We start from the raw sequence: 23,863 nt of genomic DNA, 5'->3' as shown, positions 1-23,863 counted from the left end.
GTAACTTTTCTGGTAAGTATGGATTGTTTGCCTTATAAATTGAATCAAGAAATATTTTCTATATTTATATTTTCAGAGATATTTTGTGTGTTGTTTTACTGTTACTATTTTGTATAATTCATCTGTGAAGCCATATATGTTGGAACATAATTTTTTGAGTAGGGTGTAAACCTCGCAGCAAATTAGAAATAAATATACCTTTATTCAAATTATATATTTATTTTTGTGTCATATTTGTTATGTTGTGTTTTTCAAGAATTTGTCCAACTTTTCAATGTCCAATTTATTGTTGGTGCTGTGCATAATATTTATTAATTATCACGTTAATTCCTGGAGGGTTCACAGTTATGTACCCTTTTTTCCAGGTCTTGAAAATTTATTCTTTTTCTTATATTTTCTTTCTCTTTATATTTTTGACAGGTATTTAACAATTTTATAAATTTTTCAAAAACTAAGCTTTGGCTTTGATAGGTGTTTTTATAAGCATATTGTTTACTTTTTCTCCCAATAGTTATTTGGTTTCTTAATTAAATTTATTGAGGTGACATTGGATAATGGAACTATGTAGGATTAAAGTGTAAGTTCTATAATACTTTATTTGTATATTGCCTTGTATGTTCACAACCCAAAGTCAAATATTATTCCACCACAAAATATTTGAATCCCTTTAACTCATACTACTCTCCCACAACCTTTCTTCTGGTAACCACCATACTATTCTCTGTGTCTGAGTTATTGTTTGTTTGTTTTTCTTGTTTATTTGTTGCTTCAGTTTTATGTTCCAAATGTCAATGACTTCATATAGTTCCTGACTTTTTCTTTCTAACTTACTTTGCTTAGCATAATATTCCCAAAATCTACATATATTGTTGTAAATGTCAATATTTCATCTTCTATGTCTGAGTAGTATTACATTCTGTATCTCTACTATGTCTTCTTTATCCAATTATCTAACAAATGACATTTTGGCTGTTTCCATGTCTTGGGCACCATAAATAATGCTGCAATGAACATATAGCTGTCTAAATCATTGCAAATAAACAATTTCAAATCTTTGTGTAGATGCCTAAAAGTAAAATACTGGGTCATATGGTAACACTATTCTTAATTTTTTGAGGAGACTTCACACTGTTTTCCATAGTGACTACTAGTTTTCATTTCCACTAGCATTGAATGAGGGTTTATTGTTCTCCATAACTTCTTCAATTCTTATTACTTGTTTTGTTGGTAATAGCCACTGTAACAATTTTCATTTTCCTAATGGGTAGTGATGTTGACAATCATATACCTATTGTCTGTTTGTATGTTTTCTTGGGAAGAGTATCTGTTCATGTCCTCTGCTCATTTTTTATTGGATTGTTCTTTAGTGTTGATTTGTTTGAGTTCTTTACCCTTTTTGGATTTTAACCCCTAGTCAGAGCTAGTTAAAAATATCTTCCATCATTCGGTTGGCTGTTCTATTGTGTGCTGGTAGTCTGTTTCACTATACAGAAACTTTTCTGTTTGATGTAGTTACAATCATTTATTTTTGCTTTTATTTCTCTTGCTTTGGGGTCAAATGCATAAAATCCACTCTAAGACCAAGGTCCGTAAGTATAGTTATTCATAGTTATTTAAGTTTTTTTAATGTAATTTCTTGTTTCTAGTCTTATATTTAGGTTTTTGATCCAGTTTGAGTTCATTTTTTAATGTGGGGACTAATAGTAATCTGTATCATTCTTTTACATGTGGTTTCCATTTCTCAGTACAATTTAAAGAAAATTTCTTTCTTCATTTTGTGTTTTTGGCTCCTTTGTCAAAAATTATTTGTCCTTATACAAGTGGTTTTATTTCAGGGCTCTCAATTTTGTCCCGTTGGTCAGTGTGATTTATTGCCAATACCATGCTCTTTTATTGTGGCTCTGTGGTATAATTTGAAGTCAACTAGTGTGATACTTCTGGCTTTATTCTTTTTTTTCACTTGATATTGGTTATTCAGGATCTTTGTGATTACATAAAAATCTGATGATTTCTTGTTCTATTTCTTTAAAAAATGACATTGGGATTTTAATGGGAATTGCATTAAATCTGTATATTGCTTTTGGTAATATAGGCATTTCAACTATGTTGATTCTTTCAGTCCATGAACATAGAGTATCTTTTCATTTCATTGAATATTTATCATTGTTTTTAATACAGCTTTGTAGGTTTCAGTAAATATGTGCTTTACATACTTCCTTAAGTTTATTCATAAATATTTTATTATTTTTGTTGCAATTGTAAAAAAAAGCAAGTGGTTTTTTAAATTTTATTTTTTAAGGATTCATTGTTGGTATATAAGAAAGCAGTAGATTTTTTTTAATATTCTGGTACTTTACAGTATTTATTGTTTCTCAAAGTTTTGGGCTGTTTTCTATATATAGAATCCTGTCATCTGCAAAAGTTACGCTTTTACTTCTTCTTTTCTGATTTGGATGCCTTTTATTTCCTTAATTGGCCTGATTGCTCTGTCTAAAACTTCCAGAACTATGTTGAATAAGAGTGGTAATAGTAAACAACCTTGTTTTTTTTCTGATTTTAGAGAAAAAAGCTTTCAGTTTTTTACATTGGAGTATAATACTGGCTGAAGTTTTCATATTTGACCTTTACTATGTTGAGATACTTTTCTTCTATACATAACTTATAGTGTTTTTCAATCATAAATAAATGTGGCATTTTATAGAATGACTTTACCACATGTATTGATAGGATCTTTTTTTTTTTGCCCTGTATTTGGTTAACATGGTATATTACAATGATTGATTTGCATGTGTTGAACCATTCTTATGCCCAAGAAAAAATCCCACTGAACTGTAATATATCATTTTTAAGGTATTGTTATATTGTTATATTAAATTTGCTAGTATTTTGTTTAAGATTTTTGCATCTGTATTCATCAGAGATATTTGTAGCTTTCTATTTTTTTTTCCTTGCCATGTGTTGGTATCAAAGTTATGTTGGTTTCGTAAAATGTGTTAAAAAGTATGGCTTTTACTTCAATTTTCTAGATGAGTTTGAGAAAGATAGGTACCAAATCTTCTTTGAATGCTTGGTAAAATTCACTAGAAAAGCCATCTGGTCATGAACTTTTATTTTGAGAATATTTTTTTTGCATTTGTTTCAATTTCCTCACTGTTTATTAGTTTATTTATGTTTTGCAATATCTTATGATTCAGTCTAAGAAGGTTGTATAGTTCTAGGAAGGTATCCATTTTTTATGAATTATTGATTTTGGTGGCATATAGTCTCTCATAGTATTCTAGTATGATCCTTTGTATATCTACAATGTGTATAGTAAATTCTCTTTTATTTCTGATTTTGTTTATATGAGTTGTTTCTCTTTTATCCTTAGTAAAACTAGTTAAGGGTGTTTCTACTTCTTAAGATGTAGTGTTAGATTGTCTACTTGGAATACCAATTATTTCTTGAAATAAGCCTAGAATGATATAAACTTCCCTCTTATTACTGCTTTCAGTGAATCTCAGAAATTTTAATATGTTGTATTGTCATTCATATTTGTCTCTCTATATATTTCAATCTCTTCTTTGTTTTTTCTTTGACCTGGTCATTATTTAATAGTATGTTGTTTAATTTGCACATTTCTGTGCTTTACTGTACTTGGTTTTTGCAATTCAATTCTAATCTCAAAGCACTGTGGTCAGTCAGAGAATACTCTTGGCATAAGTTCAATCTTTTATAATTTGTTGAGGCTAGTTTTGTGACCCAAGATATGATTGAGCTTTAAGAATTTCCAATGTGCCATGGAGAAGAATGTATGATCTGATATTCTGTGATGAAAGGCTCTGTAAGTGTCAGTTATGACCATTTCATCTAACATTTCATTTATGGCCAATTTTATTTTAATAATTTTCCTTTCAGATAATTTATTTAGAGTTGTCATTGAAGTATTAAGCTCCCTAACTATGCTTGTGTTTCTATCTGTTTCTCCTTTTATTCCTGTAAGTACTTGCTGTACATAATTTGTTGCTCCATGATTGAGTGAAAAAATACCAAGAAGTGTTATGTTTTCTTGCTGTTGCAGCCTCTTAATCATATGAAATGTCCATAAAAAAATCTGTACTCAAAAAATTATATAGCAGTGGAGTAGGCAGAGGCATAGACTCTCAGCTCACACCACCGAACTGGATTACAAACTAATTTATTAACAACCAGCATGAAAAACTAACTCTGGACTACAGGAACAACTCTCAAAAACCAAGGAGCAAAGAAGGAGCCAAAACAAACCTGGTAGGAAGTGCCTGAACCTCCCCTGCTTTCAGGAACAGAGAGGTGGGGTGAGGCTGATAGCTCAGAAGGGCTCTCATTCTAAGGAAAAGAGCTGAAAATACTGCTGACAGTCACTTTCCTGGTGACCAGGGAATGAGGTGTGCTGAATGCACTGGCTTGTCTTCCAAAAAGAAAGGGAAGAGAGAGAGAGACAGATGGTGAGGGGCACAGGAATGTAGGGGACTACCTAAGAAGTTGACTCATCCAATGCTGAAGGCAGCCATAGCTGGAGGAGGGGATGATTCTTCCACAAAAGACTTAAGTGCTTCTGGGTCACAGATCTCCAGACATCTCTCCAGCTCCAATCAGTGCATCAAGACACAGCTGAAAACAAGTGGAAAGGAGGAAAGAACTGAGAAAACACTGCCCCCAGAAAAAATAACTAGTAGAGGAGGCCTTCAGAGTCTCAAGTTACAACCACCACATTCCTGGATACTGTTTCAAATAAGCCCCCTGCTGAGATTAGTAACAAGACTATCACCTGTTTAGAAAACAAACAAATCAAGACTACAAAGTAGCCCAAGTCTGAAAGTGGATTACAAATAATAGCTTATGCCAACCCAAGAAGACTTAGAAATAACACAGTTGAAAACTGGAGGCAGACAAGACCAAGCCTAGATTCAACCAGTTCTACAAACAAAAAAACACAAACACACAGACATAATGAGAAGACAGAGAAGTGCAATCCAAATGAAACCCCAAGAGAAACATCCAGGAAATGAAATGAGTGATATGGCAATAACCAAACTTCTGGATGAGGAATTCAAAATAATTATTGTAAGAATGCTTAGGGATTTTAGAACAACAATAGATGGTCATTATGAACACCTAAATAAAGAAATAGCAAGTATAAAAAAGGATATTGAAATATTAAAAGAGAAGCAGTTCAAGATGACAAATACAATATCAGAAATGAAGACCACAATGGAAGCAATTAAAAACAGGATGGATAGAGCTGAGGATTGAATCAGTGACTTGGAGGACAAATTGAATGAAGGTATGAAAGCAGAGAAGAAAAAAAAAGACACTAAAAATATCTGAGAAAAATCATTGAGGGCACCGTGACAACATGAAGAGAAATAACATCCGCATTATAGGTGTTCTTGAGAAGAAGAGAAAGAACAAAGGGTAGAGACTTTAATCAATTATATCATAGCTGGAAACTTCCCTAAATTAATGCAGAAGAAACTCTCACAAGTTCAAGAAGCACAGAGAACTCCATTAGAGAGAAACCCAAAGAAACCTACACCAAGACACATCATAATTAAAATACCAAAGCTAAGTGAAAAAGAGAAAATATTAAAAGCTCCTAAAAAAAAAGGCTATCTCTTATAAAGGAGCCCCCATAGGGATCACATCAGACTTCTCAAAAGAAACACTTGAGGCCAGAAGGGAATGGCAAGAAATATTCAAAGTAATGCAGAACAAGAACCTACAACCAAGACTACTTTATCCAGCAAGGCTATTATTTAAAATTGAAGGAGAAATAAAAAGCTTCCCAGACAAAAAAAAAAAAAACTCAAGGAATTCATTACAACCAAACCAATGCTGCAGGAAATGTTAACAGCCTATTGTAAACAGATCAAAGTGGGAAAAGAATATAGCAAAAGAGGAATACGGCTTTAAAGAATAAAATGGTAATAAACAACTACATATCAATAATAACCTTAAATGTAAATAGATTAAGTAATCCGATCAAAAGACATAAGGTAGCTGCATGGATAAGAAAACAGGACCCATACATATGTTGTCTACAAGAGACACACCTTAAAACAAAAGATGCACATACAACGAAGGTAAAAGGATGAAAAAAAACATTTCATGCAAACAGAAATGAAAAAAAAACTGGGGTAGCAATACTTATATTAGATAAAATGGACTTTAATACAAAGGATATAGTAAGAGATAAACAAGCCACTACATAATGATAAAGGGAGCAATCCAACAGGAAGATATAACTATTATAAATATCTATGCACCTAATATAGGAGCATGGAAATATATAAAGCAGACTTTGATGTATATAAAGGGCGAGATCAACAGTAATACTATAATAGTAGGGGATTTCAATACCCTAGTAACATCACTAGATAGATCCTCAATAAAGAAAATTATCAAAGAATCAGCAGATTTAAAGGACACACTAGATCAACTCAATTTAATAGATATCTTCAGAACTTTTCACCCTAAAGCAGCAGAATATACATTCTTTTCAAGTGCTCATGGTACATTCTCTAGGATAGACCACATGTTAGGGCACAAAAATGGTCTCAACAAATTGAAAAATATTGAAATCATATCAAGCACTTTTTCTGATCACAATGTCATGAAACTAAAAATCAACCAAAAGAGAAAAACACAAAAATTCTCAAACACATGAAAACTAAATAGCAGATTGTTAAATAATGAATGGATTAATATTGAGATCAAAGAAGAAATAAAAAAAATCCTAGAAATGAATGATAATGAGCATACAACAACTCAAAATTTATGGGACACAGCAAAAGCAGTCCTGAGAGGGAAGTTCATAGCATTACAGGCACACTTTAAGAAGCTAGAAAAAGCTGAAATAAACAACTTAACCCAACATCTAAAAGAACTAGAAAAAAAACAGCAAGTAAAGCCCAAATGTAGTAAAAAGAATGAAATAATAAAGATCAGAGCAGAAATAAAAAACATAGAGGCTAAAGAAACAATACAGAGGATCAATAAAACTAGAAGCTGGTTCTTTGAAAAAGTAAACAAGATCGATGAACCTTTAATTAGACTCACCAAGAAAAAAAGAGAGAGGACTTAAATAAATAAAATTAGAAATGAGAGTGGAGAAATAACAACTGACACAACAGAAATACAAAATATTGTAAGAAAATACTATGAAGAACTGTATGCCAAAAAACTAGACAACCTAGATGAAATGGAAAAATTCCTTGAAACATATAATCTTCCAAAAATCAATCTGGAAGAATCAGAAAACCTAAACAGACCGATTACACCAAATGAGATCAAAACAGTTATCAAAAAACTTTCAACAAAGAAAAGTCTTGGGCCTGATGTCTTCAAAAGTGAATTCTACCAAATATTCAAAGAAGAACTAACTTCTATTCTTCTCAAGCTATTTCAAAAAATTCAAGAGGAAGGAAGACTCCCAATCTCCTTTTATGAGGCAAGTATAATTCTGATTCCAAAACCAGGAAAAGACAACACAAAGAAAGAAAATTATAGGCCAATATCCCTGATGAATATAGATGCTAAAATACTCAACAAAATATTAGCAAACCGGATCCAACAATATATGGAAAAAATCATACACCATGATCAAGTGGGATTTATTCTGGGGAGGCAAGCCTGGTGTAATATTCGCAAATCAATCAGTGTGATTCATCACATAAACAAAAGGAATAAGAAAAACCACATGATAATTTCAATAGATGCAGAAAAAGCATTTGCTAAAATTTAGCCCAAATTCATGATCAAAACTCTTAGCAAAGTGGGAACCACAGGGAACATACCACAACATGATAAAAGCCATCTATGACAAACCCACACCAACATCATACACAATGGGCAAAAATTAAAAGCAGTCCCCTTAAGATCAGGAACAAAGCAGGGGTGCCCCCTTTCACCACTCTTATTCAACATAATCCTGGAAGTCCTAGCCACAGCAATCAGACAGGAAAAAGAAATAAAAGGCATTCAAGTTAAAAAAGAAGAAGTAAAACTATCATTCTTTTGCAGATGATATGATATTGTATATAGAAAACCTTAAAGTCTCAGTCAAAAATCTACTAGACCTGATAAATAAATTCAGCAAGGTGGCAGGATATAAAATTATTATTCAGAAATCAGAGGCATTTTTATGCACCAACAATGAACAGTCAGAAAGAGAAATTAAGAAAACAATCCCTTTCACTATTAAAACCAAAAAAATAAAATACCTAGGAGTAAATAACCAAAAAGACTAAACACTTATACTCAGAAAATTATAAAACATTGAAAAACAAATCAAGGAAGATACAAACAAGTGAAAGCATATACTGTGCTCATGGTTAGGAAGAATAAACATCATTAAAATGTCTATATTACCCAAAGCAATTTATAAATTCAATGCAATACCAATTAAAATACCAATGATATACTTTAAAGATATAGATCACATATTCCAAAAATTTATACGGAACCAAAAAGAAAACAAATAGTCTTAGCAATCTTAAAAAAGAAAAATAAAGGGAGAGGTATCACACTTCCTGATATCAAGTTATACTACAAGACCATTGTACTCAAAGCAGCCTGGTACTGGCATAAGAACAGGCATATAGATCAATGGAACAGAACAGAGAACCCAGAAATAAACCCATAGCCTTATGGACAACTGAGATTTGACAAAGGAGGTAAGGGCATACAATGGAGTAAAGACAGCCTCTTTAATAAATGGTGTTGGGAAAATTGGACAGCTACCTGCAAAAAATGAAACTAGACCACCAACTTACACCATTCACAAGAATAAAGTCAAAATTAATAAAAGACTTAAATGTAAGCTGTAAAACCATAGTATCTTAGAATAAAACATAGGCAGTAAGCTCTCTGACATCTCTCACAGCAATATATTTGCGATTTATCTCCACGGTCAAGTAAAATAAATGACAGGATAAACAAATGGGACTATATCAAACTAAAAAGCTTTTGTGCAGCTAATGACAGTAAGAACATAATAAAAAGAAAAACTACACAATGGGAGAACATATTTGACAATACATCTGATAAGGGGTTAATAACCAAAATTTATAAAGAACTTGTAAATCTCAACATCAGGAAGACAAACAATCTAATCAAAAACGGGGCAAAAGAAATGAATAGACACTTCTCCAAAGATGGCATACAGATGGCCAGTAGGCATATGAAAAAGTGCTCAACATCACTAATCACTACATAAATGCAAATTAAAACCACAATGAGATATCACCTCACACCAGTCAGAATGGTGCTCATCAACAAAACAACACAGAATAAGTGCTGGCAAGGATGTGGAGAAAAGTGAACAGTCCTGTACTGCTGGTGGGAATGCAGACTGGTGCAGCCACTGTGGAAAATGGTATGGAGATCCCTCAAGAAATTAAATATCAAACTGCCTTTTGACCCAGATATACCACGTTTAGAAATGTATCCCAAGAATACCATAGCACTGTTTGAAAAGAAGAAATGCACCCCCATGTTTATGACAGCATTGTTCACAATAGCGAAGATCTGAAAACAGCTCGTGTTCGTCAGTGGACGAGTGGATTAAAAAGCTTTGGTACGTATATAGTATGGAAGACTACTCAGCCATACAAAATGATGACATCGGATCATTTACAATAACATGGATGGGCCTTGATAACATTATACGGAGTGAAATAAGTAAATCAGAAAAAACTAAGAACTATATGAATCCATAAATAGATGGGACTTAAAAATGAGACTCAGAGACATGGACAACAATCTAATGGTAATGGGGGGGGGAGGGATGGGAAGGGGGCGAGGAAGGAGAGAGAAAGGATGGGGGGAGGGGAGGGGCACAGAGAAAACCAGATAGAAGGTGACAGAACACAATTTGACTTTGGTTGAGGGTATGCAACATAATCAAATATCAAAATAACCTGGAGATGTTTTCTCTGAACATATGTACTCTGATTTATCAATGTCACTGCATTAAAATTAATAAAAATAAGATTTAAAAAAATGTAAATTTAAAAAAATTATAAGGTTCTAAAAAAAAATTGAGGAAGATACCAAAAAGTGGAAAAATATATTGTTTTCATAATTAGAGAATTAATATTATTAGAATGCCCATACTACCCAAAGCAATCTATAAATTATATGTAATTATTATCAAGACTTCAATGATATTCTTTAAAGAACTGGAACAAATATTCTAAAAATTGATATGGAAGTACAGAAGACCCCAATAGCTACAGCAATCTAGAGAAAGAAGAATGAGGTTGGAGGAAGCATGCTACTTAATATTGAACTTTACTACAAGGCCATAGGAATCAAAACAACATGATACTGGCATAAAAACAGACATATAGCTTAATGGAACAGAATAGATTCCCCAGAAATAAAGCCATACTTTGATGGTCAATTAATTTTTCTTTTGATTCTGAGAGTACATTTATTAAAGCTGAGAACAGTAAAACAAAGAGGTACTAAGGATAGAAGAAACAACATGAGAGGGCCCAAGCACAGCTCTTTTGGTCTCTAGAAATGTTATAGAAAAAAAATGAACTTAGGCAGGACTGCTTTGGCTCACTAGAAGTAAATGTCACAGTGGCAGAAGTAAGCCAAGATAGTGCTAATTATTGTCTTGCTGACAAGTCAGAGAAAACAAGACTCTTGAGATAGGTTCAGCATTTACCCTTAGAGAGCCACTGCCGAGGAAGGGCTCAAAGGGCTGACTGAATCCGTTTATAAAGTAACAACCCACAGCCATGCCATTCCTTTATCTGCTTCCTAGAACAACCTGCTGCACAAGTAAGAAAAATAAGATATGTAAATGGTCAAGACAAATGGTCCAAAACCACCCCTCACTACCCCCCACTCCCAGAGACATTAGGGACATAGGTCTACAGGCAAAGGAAACAGGTGCCTTTCAAGTGAAAGCTGTAAAGGTATATAACACTGAAAAAAGCCAACTTTGAGGACCCAGTGTCTTGATGCCTATTGGGCCACACTGCTTCACCAGCAAATAGGTCCCTTTCCTCCAGCACATTGTCTGAGTGTGTTTGTCTTCCATGAGTTGCTTCCTTTGTCCCTGCAATAAAGTTTCTGCTGCATTGGCTAGGAAGCATAGAGGAATAACTTCCACAATTGGTGAACTTTGGGCACCTCCATTGGGGAGTCCCAGAACCGTCCTGTAGACATGGCCACTGAGTGTGCACTGGGACTTTCTCCTTATGGATGTCTACAAAAGATGGAGCAGCGTGGGGTGGGGTGAGGCAGTCCTCTCCATCATCTCAGCAAGGATCAGACAATACAGGAATGGGAGATCAGAGGTATGCCTGAGTTACATAAAGTAAGGCAAACGGCATGCATTGCTAGCTAATGGGTCCTGCCCCAGTTGGGCAGATGGGAGGACTGATCACCTTTTGGAGGACAGGTTAGGAGTGTTGGGAGGCTGTGTGAAAGAGAGTGAGTATGGAGTGAATGAGAAAGACATTAAAGGGTTCCAACTTCCTCCCAAAAGGCAAAAGTTGAGTCCCAAAGCACTAATTCATAGGGCACCTCGTATGGCTCAGAGAAAAAATTGCATGCTGATGGTTTGTATCAGCCTGCCAGAAGCCAAGATGTTCTGATATCTCCACAATGAGAGTTGCTGGTAATGGAGGAAGTGAGTGATGTCCCCTCTAAATTTCCCCTACCATTTCCCCATTTTCTCCATATGGCATGACCATTGCCTGTCGTAGGAGGTATGGGAGGTTCACAGGAAAAACCCATTCCCCTGGCCAACATGATCAAAAATTTCAAGTATGGGTTCTGAGAGAATTATGGAGTCACCATGTTCCCAGGGAAATTGAGAAACTTGTGTGAACTGGAAGAGCCCATGTTCGGGGTTGGGTGGCCAACATAAGAGAGCTTGGATAGGTCTATTGTGCAAAAAGTGTGGCAGGTAGTCATTGGAGATCCAGGCCAGCTCAACCATTTTTCTTAAATAAACACCTGGCTTACACTAGTATCGCACCCTTCCCCTTGGTTCAGAGGTCAGATATCCACTCTACTAATAGCAAAGACAGGGAAGCAACCCAAAAAGCAGCTACCACCACTGGTACACAAAAAGCCTCCGGTGAATCAGAAGAAGTAGGAGAAACCTTGACACCCACCCCCCCTTATGTAATGGCAAAGCTTTATCTTTCCATACCTGACTCCTCACCAACCCAGAGACTGCCCATTTCCCTTTCTGTGACACAATCTACTAAGCAAATTAAAGGCTACTATATCTATTGTTGATAAAGGCTGGCTAGACTTGCAGGTGTCAAAGCCTAGGTTTGTTTTAACCTTAACCGTTCACAGAGAGGATGAGTGAAGAAATTTTGCCACCAAACCTGGAAAACACCCAGTCAGAAGTTGACACAGAGTTGGTCTAAAGTCTGTACTGAAGACAAGCCTCATGTGTTGGGGACCAAAAAAGCCAACCGGGTTTTTGCCGTTTAGATTTTGTGGGGACAGATATATGGGGAACTGGCTGTAACCTGTTGTCTTCCCAACACCCCATCTCACTTACCTGATTAAGTTGCAAAAGGCTAAGCCCTTCCCCACACCTCCATGTTAGCTGCTACTCATCCTACCCCTCATGTTCCTCAGAAAGACTGGAGGCAAGTTTCTTTTATCCTTTGCTTAGTACAGTTAAGATGTAATGTACGGTGGGGGTTTTCTGCATATGGTAAAATTCTTGGGTTACCTTGAAATTTGATCAGAGATCTCACTGATTTGCTAATGGCCCACTGTGCCCTATAAATAAAGCAAGATGTGATTTTTGGGTGTGGTCTCTTTCTGCTACAGTGGTACCTTGAGATATGAGTTAAATTTGTTCTGTAACTCATAAGTCAGTCAACTTGTATATCAAACAAATTTCTCCCATTTAAAATAACTGAAATAGATTTAATCCGTTCCAGCACTGTGAAACATCCCCAAACCATCCTAAATTATGAAAAAAGATATGTTTGTAATTAAGAAACACACATGTATACTTTACCAATTCATAACAAAATATATGAAATAAGAAAAAGTGTTATTTAGTACTGTATTCTTACCTTGGAGACAGAGTAGTGCGGCTAATGGAGGTAAATGGCAGAGGAGGATGGAGAGAAGAAGAGATGCAGGCATTGTAGACACATAAACTAAAACTGCACATTCTTAACACTAAATGTAAACTAAAACTGCATTTTCTTTACTTTAAACAAAACTAAAACTGCACTTTCTTTACTTAAAATGAAACCACAAAAACTTAATTGAAGAAAATGCACTTGCTTTACTTTAAACTTAACCTAAGCTTAACATTAGGTATTTTTCATTTAATCATCACTTGTTTTTGCCTTTTTGGCTGCACTTTCGGCACTTTCACTGCAGGACTTTTGAATAAAAATCTATCCTAAGAGGTTTGTTTTTGCCTGCCTTTTAAAATGTAACAGAAATGTGACAAACAAGTGTCATTAAAAAGTACTGAAGCACAACCAGTTGAAACTTTTTCTTGGTGTTTCTTTTCAATGAAACTTGAAAGCTTCTCCCATATTGCCAGCATGTCTTTAATTAACTTATAGAAATAACTTCCTCCAACTCTACCTCCTTCTCAATACTAATCTCTTGCATAAGCTCCATATGTTGCACATCATCTGTAGTTCCTTCAACTCCTCAGTTGAGAGTTCCTCCGCATGTTCCTCAATGAGCTTGTTTATATCACCCTCATCTACCTCCAGACCCATTGACTTTCCAGGGGACACAATCTACTCCAATGCTTCTACCTCGGTCTTGGTCTCTGGTTCAAATCCTTCAAAGTTCCTGTCTGCAACAACATCAGACCATAACTTTTTCCATGCTGAGTTCAAGGTTCTTTTTGTAACCTCTTGCCATGCCAAGTCAATAATGTGTAAACATATTATGATGTTGTAGTGATCTTTCCAAAACTCTCAAAGGGTTAGAATTATATATATATATATTTTTTTTTTTTAGAATTATATTTTTAATCACCTCAAACCAGCAGCGAAACAAGTGCTTTGTGTAAAGCTTTTTAAAGTTGGAAATGACCTGCTGACCCATAGGTTGCAAGATTGAAGTCATGTTGGATGTGAGGTAGAGGACTTGCACAAATCTGAACTCACTGAGAATGTCATCTTCAAAACCAGATGGATGGGCTGGAACATTTTCAAGGATTAGTAATGTTTTCATCAGGAGTTTATTTTCTTGAAGATATTTCTTCACTGCAGGACCAAAACCGAGATTTACCCATTCAATTAAAAACTGCTGTGTAACCCATGCCCTACTATTGGTATGCCACATAACCTGCAGCTTTTCTTTAAGAATCTTGTGAGTCTTAAATACTCGAGGATTTTAAGAATAATACACTAGCAGTGGCTTTACTTTACAGTCACTGCAAGCATTTGCACACAATGCAAGTGTCAGATGTTCCTTTATGGGTTTATTGCCTGGCAGCTTCTTCTCCTCTGTGGTGATGAAAGTCTTCCAGGGCATTTTTTCCAAAACAATTTGTTTTGTCACAGTTGAACACTTGTTGGGGGATGTAGCATTCCTTTGCAATAACAGCAACACATTCAATATACTCCTCAGCTGCCTTAACATAAGCACTCACAGATTCACCATGCCTCACCATGATGCCAGATCTCTTCTTGAAACTTTCAAACCAGCCATGACTTGCCTTAAATGTATCTTCTGCTGCTTCTTTTGAGGTTGATGGTTCTTTCTTCTTCAAGTCGCCATAAATAATACGTGCCTTTTCACATATTACACTCTCCATCACTGTATCCCCTGCCAGCCCTTTCTCTTTCACCCACACCAGCAGATGCTTCTCCATTTCTTCATGGATATTTGGCCTTAATTGAGACAGAATTGTAGTTTCTTATGCTGGATTTGCACTTTTTGTGGCATCCTTTTGTTTACATATGGTACAAATTGTAGATGTATTGCGAACGTACAGCCTTGCCAGTTCAATCACACTTACACCATGCTCATGTTTTTTTATTATTTCCTGATTTATTTGTATCGACATTATTTTCTTCTTCTCACCACTGTCCTTTACACTCACTTTCTTCAGTCCCATGATAGCACACAAGAAAATTTAATAAAAAATGCAAAACTGATGCAAGAACGAGTACACCGCACAAGATTCGACATGATTCTGCAGTAACACATGAGAAAGAACAAGATGCTGGTGTTGTGCTGCCAAAACTGGACCAGTGTACCAATGTGCCAACTGGCGACAGCTTCCCAAATCATAACTTGTATCTCGGAATTTCGCTCGGATCTCGATCAAAAATATGGACTGAGTCACAGCCCATATCTTTAAAAATAAAGTGTGTTGGTCTGCTCGTATCCCAAGATACCCACTGTATAAGCTTTGCAGAGCCCTACCAAATCCATTCTTTAATTCTTTAAGGGTATTATTCTCTTAATTCCACGTTGTTCCCACTCAAGATCTGGGATTACTACTCACACTGGTTCGAGACAATCTGGGCTTGTGATAAACTAAGTCCACTGTGAATAGAGTTAAAGCCTGGGGTCCTGCTTGTCAACCAGAGATAATGCCCAATTCCTGGAGAGGTCTTGGAAGGAATCCATATATATTTGCAGAGGCTCAAGGAACATAATATTTTCATCTCGTGCCAGGTGCCCTGAAATACTCTCTTACTTCCTGACAGGAAAGCAGGAACCAATGACTACCAACCAGTACAAGAACTGAAGCAGTAACCAGGCAGCAGTAACTCTGCATCCAACAGTACCAAACCATACATCCCCCTAAGCCTCCTCCCTGCTAAAGCCTGGGCCCATGTTTAAGAACATTGGAAGCTACAGGTATGTTAGTACAAGAGGCAGACGAATTAACTTTAGAAAAAGACTTAAAGGTGCAGGTGTCACACACTGTAGTGACTCTGATGAATGTCAAAGGACATCATTGACTCACCAATACCTGCCTCACTAAATACCAAATCTTACTATGTGAAAACCCAAGACTGGTAATAGAAGTGTGTACCACTTTAAATCCAGCTACACTACTCCCAGTGCAGGAGAAAGAACCATGGCACAATTGCCTGGAGGTGCTTCATTTAGTATATTCAAGCTGATAAGACTTGCTAGACCAGCCCATGAGAAACTCAGACTGGAAATTTTATGTAGACAGAAGCAGCTCTGTCAACTCAAGAGAAGAGAGTCAGGTGGGGTATGCAGTGGTAACTGTGACAGAGACTGTGGAAGAGCAGCCTCTACCCCAGGGCACCTCCTTAAACGAGCAGAACTGATTGCCCTGACACGAGCCTTGGAGCTCAGTGAAGAAAAAGAGCAAACATCTTTACTGACTTCCTTTTTGCCTTTCTTACTCTCCAAGTGCATGGGTCAATACTAAACAAGTGGAATTAAGTCAAATACAAAGTTATTGCATAGCAATGGAACCTGTCAATAAAGTGAAAATAAAATCTACTGACTGGAAAGACATATTCACTAATGATACATCTGATAAGGGGACATATACAAAGTTTATAAAGAACTTATATAACTCAACACCAAAAAAAAATCTAATTAAAGAATGGGCAAATAACCTGAATGCACACTTCTCCAAGAAAGACATACAAATGGCCTCTAGACATATAAAACAATGCTCAACATCAATAAGCATTGGAAAAATATAAATTAAAACCACAATGACATATCCCCTTCCACCTGTCAGAATGGCTTTCAACAAAAAAATCAACAAAAAACAAGTGTTGGTGAGAATGTAGAAAAAGGAAACCTGTGTCCTCTTAGTACAACCACTGTGAAAAGCAGTATGAAGTCTCTTAAAAATATTAAAAATAAAATGGCCTTGTGATCCAGTGATTTTACTTCTAGGAATATCACAAAAGAAAACAGAAACACTAATCTGGAATTATATATGCACCCTGTGTTCATTGCAGTGTTATTTAAATGGCTATGATTTAGAAGCAGACCATCAGTAAATGAGGGGATTAAAAACCTGTGTTACATTTACACAATGGAATACTACTCAGCCATAAAAAGGAGAAAATCTTACCTTTTGTCACAGCATGGGTTAACCTGGAGAGTATTATGCTAAGTGAAATAAGCCAATCAGAGAAAAACAAATACCATATGATCTCACTTATATGTAAAATCTAATGAACAAAATAAACAAAAAAATAGTAAAAAGAATCATAGATATAGAAAATGGACTGACAAATATCTGAGGAGTGGAGGTTTGGGGAGGGGGGCCATCGTGAAAAAGGTGCAGAAATAAGCAGAAAACAAATTGATAGACAAAATAATATGTTATCTCTGATTTAGTCTGAAGCCATACATAGCATTTCTACCAAAGTTCTGGTTGTCTCATTAAAATTTGTTACTAAACCTTCCAAAGGTCAAGAGCTACTGAAAAGAATGTCAAGTACTAGTAGTATATGCAAATTTCCTTTTTCACAATTGCTAAGGCATAAGATAATTTTACTTGGAGAATGAATAACAACTAAGAAGGTAGTATTTACTTTATTAATTTTAGAATTTGGGTCTCTAGTACTTTAGTCGATGCAAATGTTTAAATATTTTTCCTTTGAGGCCTTGGCCAGGTATCACATCATCCTGATAAACCAAGGTCGCAGGTTTAATCCCTGGTCATGGCACATATATGAATCAACCAATGAATGCATAAATAAATAAAACAACAATTTAATATTTCGGTTTTTCTCTTTTCTTTTCTCTCTTTAAAATCAATTTAAAGTGTTGAAAGAGCTAAAAACATGAAGAAAATGAATGTTTTGCCTTTTGTAAATGGTCACCAACACACGCCGCACAAATGTAGGGCTAGGGCAATGAGACAAGGGAATAAAATGAGTAGAGGAGCCATTGAGAATTCAGAGAAGAGGTAAAGGCAAAGAGCAAGAGAGGTCAAGGTGATGCTGAGAAAGATTGAATTGTATGGATGAACCAAATGAATTTTACTAAATTAAAGCAGGTGATTGTGTAACAGTCTCTTCCAATGTAACAGATGTTACAATGTAAGACTGAGGAGGTAAAATAACCATTCAAAACCACATAGTGGGCCCTGGCCAGTGGCTCAGCGAGTACAGCATCGACTTAGTGTATGGTCGTCCATGTTTCAATTCTTGGTTAGGGCACACAGGAGAAGCAACCATCATCTTTGCCCTACTCCTCTTTTTTTTTTCTCCCTTTCACAGGCAGTGGTTCTGGGCACTGAGGATTGCTCAGTCAGAGTACAACAGCCTCAGGCAGTAAATATAGTGTGGTACTCAAGCATCAGCTCATGATGGGGTTGCTTGGTGAATCTTAGTCAGATCGCATGTGGGAGTTGGCCTCACTATCCCCTCTACTCTCATCTAAAAATAGAAAGAAAGAAAAAAGAAAAGAAAACCATATGGTGGCTTTTTCATGGTAGTATGAGAGAGCTGAGATCAGGAAAGCAGCAGTAAACTAGAAAGATAATGAGAAACTTTGGCGCTCAAGAGCTAGAGTGGAAATGACAAGCAGAAATGGAGGGTCAAGGCTGGGGGAGATACAGCTTCTTTATGATGTCCAACGTAAATGAGGTAGAATTTTGCCCCTGAAAAGGAAGTCACTATAGAGGACTGAGGAAACAACAGTTTGTTAAGTTCAGAGATCAAACACCAGCTTTAAGAGTCAGAAGTTCTATCTACCGGTGAAATTCTGCTTTTGCCACTTCTGTTGCTAACAGATCTCATTCCGGGTGGTGACAACGAGCACAAACACGAGCAAGGTAAGAGTAACTCTGGCCAGAACTCTGGGTGTGGGTGGTCTGGATGAAAGCATGCTGGGCATACCGCTGAGGGTCTGGGCCAGCCCATTTCCAGCCATCTTCTTCTATTTTGGAGGCTGAAGATGGAGCCAAAGACCTTGGCACAGGCAAATGTTTCTGCCATTTTGCTGTTCAGACTCTGTTTCTTTTTTTCTCAATTTTTCTAGTTTTCATTTGTTTTTCCCCATCCTCTTCTTCTTTTCTTTACTTTTATTTTCTCTTCACTACCCACAGCTTTTCAAGAGCTAATCTCTTTCCATGTCATCCAGATATCATCATTTGTGAACAGCACTTGGGAACAACATCAAGGCTCAAACTGGCACAATGATATACAGATTCAAGGTTGGGATAGAGACTCAAGCACTGTCATTGTCCTGAAACCTGGTCCAAGAGAAACTTCATTAATGTGGAGGTGTCTGAGATGGAGAAAATGTTCCAGTTCCCTATCATCTGATTCCTTCAGGTAGTACAGGATCATATCAGTGACTTCCAGATGACATGTTAGTTCAGTCCTCTGATCTGGGTAGATTACCAATAACTTCAATCTCTCTCTCTCTCTCTCTCTCTCTCTCTCTCTCTCTTTCTCTCTCTTTCTGTCTCTTTCTCTCTCTATCGTATCATGCTACTGCACCCCAGGATCTTTCTCTCCTCTTTCCCAGTTTAGCCAACTGTATGAGCACATTAATTAGCCAACTGTATGAGCAGTCCTCTTAGACTCCACACCTCCACAAAGTACTTCAGATTTCTCTTGCTTCTTGCACTTTTATCTGATGAAGTTTCCCCTTTTTTAGTATCTAACTCTTTCCCTCTTAAACCCCAAGCAAGAAGCCATCACTTTCCTCACCCTATTCTTGAGTGAACTAAAGTGTGACTTCCTTTGTTTCCAATCTATCTCCTCAAGCATCTCCTGCCTGCTCCTCCTCTCAATGTAATTCTCCCATTCATCCTGGAATGTGTACTTCATCCTGACTTCACCACCCTGCTCCTCGCATTACCCTCTTCTTTCTTCTCACCCACTGTTCTTTACTAAAACAACTCTTCCTCACCATTTATGATATGTATACCTTCCCCTGTTCTCTTCTTGTTGAAAAGTCTCTGAATAGCCCTGGCTGGATAGCTCAGTTGTTAAGAGCATCACCCTGATATGCTAAAGTTGCAGGTTTGATCCCCATCAGGTCATATAAAAGACTCAACCAATGGGTGCATCAATGAGTAAAAAACAAATTGATGTCTTTCTCTCTCTCTCTCTTTCTGAAATCAATCAACCAATATTTTAAAAAGAAATATCTCTGAAAACAGCCATATACTACTTGACATTGAGGACATGTTCTGACAAATACATTGTTAAACAATTTTATTGTTGTATAACTATCATCGAGTGCACTTAAACAAACCTAGAGAGGGGAACTACCACACACTATGCTATATGGTGTATTTTATTGCTAAGAAACTAAAATCCAGTATAGCACATTACTGTAAAGGATATATAAAACATTAAATCAAGCAAAAGAGAAAATTATCCAATCAAGTTATGCAGTAAATATGAAAAAGATAAAATTATTGCTGATCTGACACAGCACACTGTGTTTCATAAACTTCTTTTTTGTAAGTAGAAAATGTGCATTCTAAAATAGCAATTAAAAATATAATAAACACATACACTAGTAGCATCATTTACTATCATTCTCATGTATCATGTACTGTACATATTGCATTCATTGTTACTCCACTATACAACTGGCAGCACAATGGAGATTTGACCTCATCATCACCAGAAACACATGAGCAATGCATTATGCTATAATCATGGCAAAAAACTCACTAGGCAAATAAATTTTCAGCTTTACGATAATCTTATGGGACTACCTTTTTGTATGTGGTTTGATGTTAACTGCAAAGCCATTGTGTGGCACATGACACTGTATGATTGGCTTTTTGCTTCATTTCACTTCTCAAACCTTTCTACCCACTCAAATCCAAATCCTTAGATTGTTTCTCCATCCCTATCCTTCCTGTTGCCTTTTAAATATCTTTTTCTCTGTTTTTCCTCTAGCTTGATCTCTTTGAAATCTAGGCTATAGCCAGCTGTGAGCTGAATTCTGGGAGACCACAGTAATCTTCCTGAGGGGAGATTTGGGAGGAGTGGAGGTCCTGAGCTTCCAGAATGATTCATATGTGCTGCTACGGAGGGTGGCCACAGACCACAGAGGAACTGCACACTTCCCTCTCAATACCAAGATATCTATAGTATCATAGAGAATCTGCGGTCAAAAAGCTGCCTCAATAACCCTTGGGCACTCTTGGTGCAGGGAAGGTGAAACTGCAGAGACAAGGTTAGTCCTGTTCTGTCTCCAATACTTTTCTCTTTCAATTTATAACATCTTTTTGAATTCAAAGGTACAGGGTGCCTAAAAGAGGAGTGGCTTAAACAATAAATTATTTGGTTTTTAAATGAGTGGGAAGGGTCACTGTTCAAAATAGTGGGTTTCTGAGTCCCTATGGTCAAATTAGAGTCATAATGTGACACTATCCTGCTCTTTTCTTCCCCAGTGAAGCAAATGCCTGGCTTTCCAGTGGCCCCACTTGTTTGCCTGGTCATCTGCTGCTGGTGTGCCATGTCTCAGGATTTTATCCCAAACTTGTATGGGTGATGTGGATGAGGGGTGAGCAGGAGCATCCAGGAACTCGTCAAGGTGACATCCTACCCAATGCTGACGAGACGTGGTATCTCCGAGTAACCCTGGATGTTGTGGCTGGGGAGGAGGCTAACCTGAATTGCCGAGTAAAGCACAGCAGCCTGGGAGGCCAGGATATCATCCTCCACTGGGGTGAGAAAGAACTGGACCTGGCCAGAAATAGGAAGACATGGTCCACAAACATGGAGGGAGGGGCGAGCAAAATAGTGGGTGTGACAGAGAAACAAGGAGAGAGGGAGAGAAAAAAAGAAAGAAAAAAACAAGATAGAGAAAGAGGGAGATGAGCTATGGCAGCAATTTTCACTGGTGTGTAGTAAGAATTTTTAAAACATTTCACTATTTAGTCGGGGGCACTGACCTCTTTTTTCTTAGATTGTTAAATAAAAAAAAAAAAGACAACAGCCAACACAATAATAGCCATCCAGAGTGAATGAATTAAAATAATATCTATTTTTTTCATATCCATAAATACATATTTTTGGTGTGTCAACAGTATTTTAATGATTACTTTATGTGTGCCATGAGATGAAAAGGTTGAAAATCATTGACTTAATGTATAAAGGAGGTAAGAGTCACAAACCTGTTAATGGGTTGAAGTGGCATAAGAAGAAATTATTGAAGATAGATAAGGATTATTTTTTTAAGAATCTGAGAGGGGAAGTTGGATATGCCCTTATGTAAAAGCAGGTGAGTGATGAAGTTGACACTCAGGTGAGCAAAGGAAGAGCAGGAGACTCAGGAATGGATATTTCAGTGACATCTGTGTGTCTTCTCCAAATTGTCAGAACATGCTACCTCCACCATGGTGATAATTTTAGCAATAATAGTGCCTGCTTTTATTTTTAGTATATGTATTGCATTATGGTATTGAGGTGCCTATAAGTTTTTAGAAATCTTTGTTTTCTGTCTACCTCCCATCTTTTATACAATTTTTCTCTGTTTACATTCTCTTAAACTCAATATTTCTTTTTTAAAATTTAGTTTTAATTTATTGTGTAACATGGTTGACCAAACCATACAGGTTTCAAGTATACAACTCAATATACCACCATCTATATACTCTGCATCATTCTCTACCCCACCCCCATCGTTCCTTTCTGCCCACCTTTTCTGCCTTTTGTCACCATCCCTCTACCTCACTCTCTTTTCCCTCTGCCTATTGCCACTCTGTTGTCTGTATCTATGTTATCTATTTATGTTTTGGGCTAATCCCTTCACCTTCTTTGAGCCAGTCCCCTCTTCCCCTGTCCCTCTGACAGCTGTCCATCTGCTCCCTGTGTCCCTGCCTCTGCACTTTCTCCCACTTCCCACCTATTTTATGTAAATCTGTGTTTTAATTGTGGTAAAGGTACATGACATTGAAGTTATTATCTTGGTCACTTTTAAATGCATATTTTAATAGTATTAATTAGACTTCTAATTTGGTACAATTAATCTCTAGTATTCTTTTCATCTGGAAAACTAAAACTGTTTATACCATTAAACAACATCCTGTCATTTCCTATTCATCTAGGCCCAGACAACCAACATCCAACTTTCTGTCTATATAAATTTAACTACTCTACATACCTAATATTAGTGAAGTCCTCAGTGTTTGTGTTTTTATGACTGGATTATTTTAATTATCATAATGTAATCAGGGTTTAGCTATGTTGTAACATGTCAGAAATTATTTTCTTTTTAAGGATGACTGAATAATATTTCATTGTATTTATATAACATCTTTGTTTATCTATTCACTTGGCAATAGGCATTTTGGTTCGTTCCACCTTTTGGTCATTATGAATAAGTTGTTATGAAATGGGTGTACAACTATGACTTATGCAGAGCTAAAGCTGTTTGTGTTCTTAGCTGGTCATATCAGAACATTCAGTGAGATTTCATCATATCTCCTTTCCCATTTGGAGTAAGTACCCAGAAGACCAGAAGCTCAGGTTATCAGCCCAAGAATCAATCTCATCATACTTTAAAAGAAGAATCATATTTGATCTACTCAAAGTTTCCAAATAGTTGTGAGATATATTATAATTTACCCATTAGCAGAAAAATAATTAAGAACTGTAAGTTTATTATAAGATGACATCAATAGTGAGTTTTACCTGCTCTCTTCCAGCATAAACTCCTCTACTCCATTTTATAGTGTAGAAATCAAAACTTTTAATCAATATACAAACAAGGAAGTCTTATACAAAGTCACTTATCTGAGGCATAATGGGATTCTTCATGAGTGTGTACCACCCCACATCATGCAACAGTCAAGGGATGTGGGGAAAACTTAGTTTTGAAAAGATCTTAGTATTAAAAGGGTAGTAAAGGCTTAGTCTTAAAACTAAGCCTTAGGAAG

General features: G+C 36.4%; 1 protein-coding gene and 1 pseudogene across 1 annotated transcript in view; both read left to right on the top strand.

Moving 5' to 3' along the window:
• The window catches only part of LOC136330543 (T-cell surface glycoprotein CD1b-2-like), a 190,541-nt gene that overhangs the window by 8,883 nt on the left and 157,795 nt on the right, over positions 1-23,863 (top strand). The window lies entirely within an intron of this gene.
• LOC136328638 (T-cell surface glycoprotein CD1b-2-like) lies at positions 9,502-22,390 on the top strand (annotated as a pseudogene).

The sequence above is a fragment of the Saccopteryx bilineata genome, chromosome 3 (assembly GCF_036850765.1).
Source record: "Saccopteryx bilineata isolate mSacBil1 chromosome 3, mSacBil1_pri_phased_curated, whole genome shotgun sequence".
In the NCBI taxonomy this organism is placed as follows: Eukaryota; Metazoa; Chordata; class Mammalia; order Chiroptera; family Emballonuridae; genus Saccopteryx; species Saccopteryx bilineata.
Note: the sequence above shows the minus strand (reverse complement) of the source record. Positions and strands in the feature narration are given on the sequence as shown.